We start from the raw sequence: 7,419 nt of genomic DNA, 5'->3' as shown, positions 1-7,419 counted from the left end.
TTTCAGCCACAACAGCGGTCTGTCTGGGCCGGCCGGGCCGGGTTCACCTGCGGTCCCCGCGGCAGAGTCATTGTGCTGCTCTGACCGCTCGGCCGCTCGGCCGCCCAGCCACTCAGCTGTGGAACGTTTGCGGTCCTCAAACGGTTTAAGACGACCGCGACGGACGGACGGTCGAGTCACAGATCACCACGGAGACGCATCGGTGACCATCATCTGTGACCAGGCTTAGTGGAGCAGCGGACCAGGTCAAACTGTCAACGTTTGGGGGTTTGCGGGGGGGCGGGTCACGGTTCCCCTCCCCCCTGTCATTAACTTAACCCCCCCCTCCCCCCTTCAGGAACCCCAACAGCATCGGAGCTGTCAGCAGGGGGGACCCTCACGGTCACTTAGCGTGTCTTAATACAGAGCGGTCCAGACGTCTGGGGGCCTGGAGACGTCAGCGGTACCGTGACAGGGAGGTCACCTCTGGTACCGTGACAGGGAGGTCACCTCTGGTACCGTGACAGGGAGGTCACCTCTGGATGGCTGGAGACTGGCGGTCCGTAGCTCAGGAGAGATGGGAGCAGAACTAGCACTCCCATCTCTTCAGGTTACACCTTAACTGCTCCTCCTGAGACTTCTACTGCCCCCCCCAGCACTGTGTCTCCTGAGACATCTACTACCCCCCAGCACTGTGTCTCCTGAGACATCTACTACCCCCCCAGCACTGTGTCTCCTGAGACATCTACTACCCCCCAGCACTGTGTCTCCTGAAACATCTACTACCCCCCAGCACTGTGTCTCCTGAGACATCTACTACCCCCCCAGCACTGTGTCTCCTGAGACATCTACTACCCCCCAGCACTGCGTCTCCTGAGACATCTACTACCCCCCAGCACTGCGTCTCCTGAGACATCTACTACCCCCCAGCACTGTGTCTCCTGAGACTTCTACTACCCCCCAGCACTGTGTCTCCTGAGACATCTACTACCCCCCAGCACTGTGTCTCCTGAGACATCTACTACCCCCCAGCACTGTGTCTCCTGAGACATCTACTACCCCCCAGCACTGTGTCTCCTGAGACATCTACTACCCCCCAGCACTGTGTCTCCTGAGACATCTACTACCCCCCCAGCACTGTGTCTCCTGAGACATCTACTACCCCCCAGCACTGTGTCTCCTGAGACATCTACTACCCCCCAGCACTGTGTCTCCTGAGACATCTACTACCCCCCAGCACTGCGTCTCCTGAGACACACGCGTGTCCCCTAAAACTTATATTGCCCCCCTTGTACTGTTTCTCTGTTTCTCCAGTGTCTATATATAACATTTTTAAAAATCATAAAAAATAAAAAGTCTAGGTTTAGAAGAAGGTGATAGAAGAAGGTTTTTCCTTCTATCACAGGGACTGCCAATGGCCCCTGGCCTGAGCTGGATTACTCTTCCTGCTACGACTGGTGGATTGATGATTCACTTGCTTAGTCAAATGTATTGATTGCAAGTCGCTTTGGAATAAGGCGTCTGCTAAATGGCAAAAATGTCAATGTAAATGTAGAACAGAAGATATCGTTAGCCTTGTAGCATAATTGCCTATAAGTCATATTTGGGCCAAATTGAGATATCTGCCTAACTCTACTCTCCTAACACTGCTGATTCACTGTTGTGATGGCCCTCTAACCTTGTCTATTAATCTGTGTTTGTGTTAACAAGCAGGTAGGCTACCTGGTGCATTCACTGTGCATTATTGCCTACTATGACATCAGCATCAGAATGCTTGTTACATTCCAAAATCACTATCTGTCCAAGTCATCTCTTTGATATAGGCATTTTTTACACTACATTCAAAGATGGCTCAGCTGACCACAAGTGATGGCTGGAGACTGACTTTATGCAATTATGCTAACAATATGCTAGTGCATTGGTTCTAAATGGCCAAGTCCTTGTATGAAGTAACATGTGATATGTGTGATGTTTTGTTTTTTTCTTTTTGGGGCAGTCCCACTCATATGTGACAGGGCATGGTTAAAAAGTCCGCAAGTAGGGCAAAATAATTGTTCTGTTTATCATTTTTCCAGATTATGAAAGGGTAGATTGTAAGCTTTAAAATGATGTGTCATACATTAACATCTGAAACAAGTTGAAGAAGTCATGGATATTTGAATGTTGATACCCCCTGAACCACCGTACTGAGATATCCAGCCTCAAAGTCTTCAGAGACGTTTTTCACAGAGGTAATGGGTGGGAACAATAGCTGGTTAACTCCACCCTAATCACTCCCTCAAGACAACCACACCCTCAAGACAACCACTCCCCCATTACACTACCTGTCATTACCTACCTGTCATCTGTCAGTGGGGTTGTCAGCTAACCCTCAGGAAACAAAATTGCAGGGCTGACATGTTTAAATAGCTAAACAATAATAATAATAATAATAATAATAATAATAATAAGTCAACATTCATGATTTTTTATTGCCATGTGTGCCAAAAGTTTATTACATTCCATTATAAGTACAAGAGAGTAAAATTCATGGCAATGGAAAAAAGTAGGCAAGATACAATTGAGCAATACAATAATAGAATGGTAAAAAATAATAATGTGTCCGTGTGCATGCATTTATTATTATTATTTATTATATTATTTATTATTTGTATTTATCATTATATAGTCCATAAAGCATCTAGTGGGACTTCGGTGTAGTTCCTTCCCATCCCATCTGGGCATCAAAGCTGTAATAAAAAAAGAAGACAGTACATTTAAAATGATTGCCCACTGTTACCAACACCACTTTTAACGAAATAGCCTACTACTATCTTCATAAAATAGAATTGCTTTTACAACGACAATGACAAATACCTGAAGTACTGGTGACTCATCAAGGTGTCATCTCTCAGAACCTCTCACCTCGTCATTCTGTAACACAGATGTCAGGTCAGAGGTGTGGACACACTGCTAGTGGAGGTTTTCCATAGACTCTCAGTGTGCTGTTGTTGTACTGTAAGAAGTAGGCTAGTGAAATAATTTAAATGCACAGTATTATTCTACAGCAAATCTACATATCAATGAATTAATCATTATTTTTGATTCCACACAACATTATCGTTCATTACAAAAGCATTTACTTTTTCTCTAATCTATTATATCTCTAACAAAGCTAGCTAGCTAGCTAACAAGCTAACACTTGTTTGGCTAGCTGGTACACACAAACACACTAAAATGGTGCATGAAACATATTACACTATGTTGCATGTTTAGTAGGTCTGCAACAATAAATAAAATGTATTCCTAAAAAAATATTTATTCATTATGTTTTATCTTTGACAACCTATTTCTTCCTCCCACCATCTCCTATTCGTTTTGTAGAGGGGTGGCATAATTGTGGTGAGCAGTTTCAGTGGTTTGATAACTGAGGCTAACAAAGGCGTTATCTACCTTACTCACAAAACAACAAATAACTGTTTGGCTATCCTAAGTAAACAACACAAAATCCTAGTAAACAACACATGTAACTCACTAAAACCCAAGAACACAGCAGAAGGTCTGTCTGCAGACGACTGTCCCAAGAATAGTGAACTGATGTGGAGATCAATGTCTGACATTCCGTTGTCATCTGTCATCGTCAGATTCGGAGTTCGGAGTTCCCGTTCGGAGTTCCCATTATGTATAGTCCAATATGAAGGAGTTCATTAATTGCCCACTGTCGATATTTCTGCCTGCTTTTGAAATTCTGTTGATAGCATTAGCGAGAGCTTCAGCCTCCATCTTGTAAACTTGTCAACACATCCACATGCACGCACATGGCTCCTTACATACAGCTGGGGTGGGCGTGGCTACACACACTGCCACACTAATACCCCCCACCCGACTTTGCTAACTAAATGTAGGTATTTACTGAATGTAAAACTGTTGGATATGATATCGAGTGGGTTCTTCATCGCTTCGTTTGTCGTCCTATGCCAAAAACCGGAAAACAATTTTTTTCACAACAAGACTTGTTTGGCTCGATTGCGAGGTTTCACAATTGCCGAGATGCGGAATGAAACCGTGTCACATATTGGACAGGTACAGTGAAGACAGACAGGAAAGTAAGGAGAAGAAGAGAGAGAGAGGGCATGTCAGCAGGGCATGGGCCGGATTCTAACACATGCCGACATGGGCATATGTGTGCACTGTAGACTGCGGTGCTAGACCACTGGACCACCCCAGGCCATGGTGCTGGTACTAGACCACTGGACCACCCCAGGCCATGATGCTAGACCACTGGACCACCCCAGGCCATGGTGCTAGACCACTGGACCACCCCAGGCCATGGTGCTAGACCACTGGACCACCCCAGGCCATGGTGCTAGACCACTGGACCACCCCAGGCCATGGTGCTAGACCACTGGACCACCCCAGGCCACATGTATGATATTTGTGGATAATATCCCCATGGACAATGATGATGATGATGATGATGATGATGATGATACAGACTGTAGCCCTGCAGTGTTGTGTTGATTGACTCATCAATCGGCCAGCGGTGTGTAAAAACTCCAACTATTTTTATGGCTACAGCACAAAGGAGTGAGGAGGCTGTCCTCCATGAACACATGTGTACCACATGTACAAAAGAAGAGATTTGGTGAGGCTGCGTTCTCATTTTATGCACCCAGATTGTGGAATGCACTGCCAGTTAACATTATGGATGCAACCTCAGCACACATGTTCAAGTCAAGACTAAAAACCCATCTTTTTAATATTGCCTTTAAATGACTAAATAATTAAATTATGATTATATAATGATTGGAGCACTTTGAGCTGCAACGTTTGCAGGAAAAGTGCTATACAAATAAAACTTTTTATTATATGTATTATTGTTATTATTATTATTGTTATTATTATTATTATGATTGTTATTATTATTATTATTATTACACATCCCTCTGTGCCACAGTAAAGTAGTGAGGACACTGTCGTCCATGCACACCTCCCTCTGTGCCACAGTAAAGTAGTGAGGACACTGTCGTCCATGCACACCTCCCTCTGTGCCACAGTGAAGTAGTGAGGACACTGTCGTCCATGCACACCTCCCTCTGTGCCACAGTGAAGTAGTGAGGACACTGTCGTCCATGCACACCTCCCTCTGTGCCACAGTAAAGTAGTGAGGACACTGTCGTCCATGCACACCTCCCTCTGTGCCACAGTGAAGTAGTGAGGACACTGTCGTCCATGCACACCTCCCTCTGTGCCACAGTAAAGTAGTGAGGACACTGTCGTCCATGCACACCTCCCTCTGTGCCACAGTAAAGTAGTGAGGACACTGTCGTCCATGCACACCTCCCTCTGTGCCACAGTGAAGTAGTGAGGACACTGTCGTCCATGCACACCTCCCTCTGTGCCACAGTGAAGTAGTGAGGACACTGTCGTCCATGCACACCTCCCTCTGTGCCACAGTAAAGTAGTGAGGACACTGTCGTCCATGCACACCTCCCTCTGTGCCACAGTGAAGTAGTGAGGACACTGTCGTCCATGCACACCTCCCTCTGTGCCACAGTAAAGTAGTGAGGACACTGTCGTCCATGCACACCTCCCTCTGTGCCACAGTGAAGTAGTGAGGACACTGTCGTCCATGCACACCTCCCTCTGTGCCACAGTAAAGTAGTGAGGACACTGTCGTCCATGCACACCTCCCTCTGTGCCACAGTGAAGTAGTGAGGACACTGTCGTCCATGCACACCTCCCTCTGTGCCACAGTAAAGTAGTGAGGACACTGTCGTCCATGCACACCTCCCTCTGTGCCACAGTGAAGTAGTGAGGACACTGTCGTCCATGCACACCTCCCTCTGTGCCACAGTAAAGTAGTGAGGACACTGTCGTCCATGCACACCTCCCTCTGTGCCACAGTAAAGTAGTGAGGACACTGTCGTCCATGCACACCTCCCTCTGTGCCACAGTGAAGGTTCCTTGGCAGAGTTTGGTATTTTTATGACGCAGAGCCATTTTGAAGTATTGTTCTCTCTCGTCCCCCCTCCACACCCCCCCACTCCATCTCCATCTCCATAATTGTGGGTGTAACTATACAAATAATATGCAAATTATGCAGATTATATAACAAACAAACAAACAAAACAGGAACAGCGATAGATTAGATCTCACAAGTACACCGCAATTGTATCGAAAATACAAACAATAAAAACTGGGTAACACAGTGTTACAATGTTAAATCTGTATCTTTTTCAGTTGATTCTGGCGTGAGAGTGTGTGAGTGTGTGTGTGTGTGTGTGTGTGTGTGTGTGTGTGTGTGTGCAGGCTTCCTTGTCTGTGGGAAGGCCATCACACCCTGGCTGTTCTGTGAGGATGGGAGCTTCATTTCGTCTGGCTGGGTGGGGGGGGGGGCAGGGGGGGACAGGGGGGGACAGGGACAGGGGGGGGCTGGGGGGGACAGGACAGGACAGGTCAGGACTGATAGGGAGGCAACTTCTATTGTTCATCACGAAAAGAAAAAAAAACACACTAGTTGTGTTGTTGTTGTTGTTGGCTTGTTGAAGGCACTGTGATGTTGGAGGAATGTATTTCACGTGCGTGAAAGTCTTTTATTTTGTTCACTTCTGGGGCAGAGAGATATGGGTGAGGTGGAGGGTGATGTGGGGGGGAGGGGGGGGGGCAAGAGGTGGGGGTGGGCAGCCTTTAGAAAACTCCAAACAATAATGCAGGCAAAGACCCACTTTCTTCTTTTCTCTCTTTTTTTTCTTTTTCTTCTTACGTTCACTTCTTTTTTCTCTCTCTCTCTCTCTCTCTCTCTCTCTCTCTCTCTCTCTCTCTCTCTCTCTCTCTCTCTCCTAATCATCCAACCCCACTCCCCCAGTAGAGCTATGTCCTTCCCATCCTCAAATTCCCTCAAAGTTTCAGACGCTAAACAATTCAACAATACACAGATGCTATCCTTCAGCCCTTCACTCCCCCCTTCAACCCACAACTATCATTCATAACCTTTTTTCTGTGAAGCTCTAAGAGAAAGAAGTGGTGGTGGAGGGTGGGAGGGAGGGAGGGAGGAGGGAGGGGTGGAGGGTGTGTGGGGAGGGAGGGAGAGGGAGAGGGGAGGGGAGGGGAGGGGAGGGGGAGTAGAGGAGGGGGGGGGGAGCGGAGTGCAACACGGCAGCTTATTTAGAAGACTTCCTTTATAAGAACATGTGCAGGCAGTTCACTCACAAAGGACTTAAATAGGATATTTTCTGTTCCCTATAGTTGCTTTCCTCCTTTTAAGTGCCGAGGCAAGAAAAAAAGAGTAAGTTTCCAACCCTCCCTCCCTCCCTCAATGGGAGCTCTTCACTCCCAGGTTGCTGGGACCTGAGTGACCTACCGAAGTTAATTAGGAAGTTGACAAAGAAGGAGCGGGAGCAGAATGCCTGCGCCTCTCCTCTAGCCAACGATGTCATCCATTAATTAGGGAAAATCTTT

This window comes from Nansenia antarctica (assembly GCF_963989245.1).
Source record: "Nansenia antarctica genome assembly, chromosome: 6".
NCBI classification, from domain to species: Eukaryota; Metazoa; Chordata; class Actinopteri; order Argentiniformes; family Microstomatidae; genus Nansenia; species Nansenia antarctica.
Note: the sequence above shows the minus strand (reverse complement) of the source record.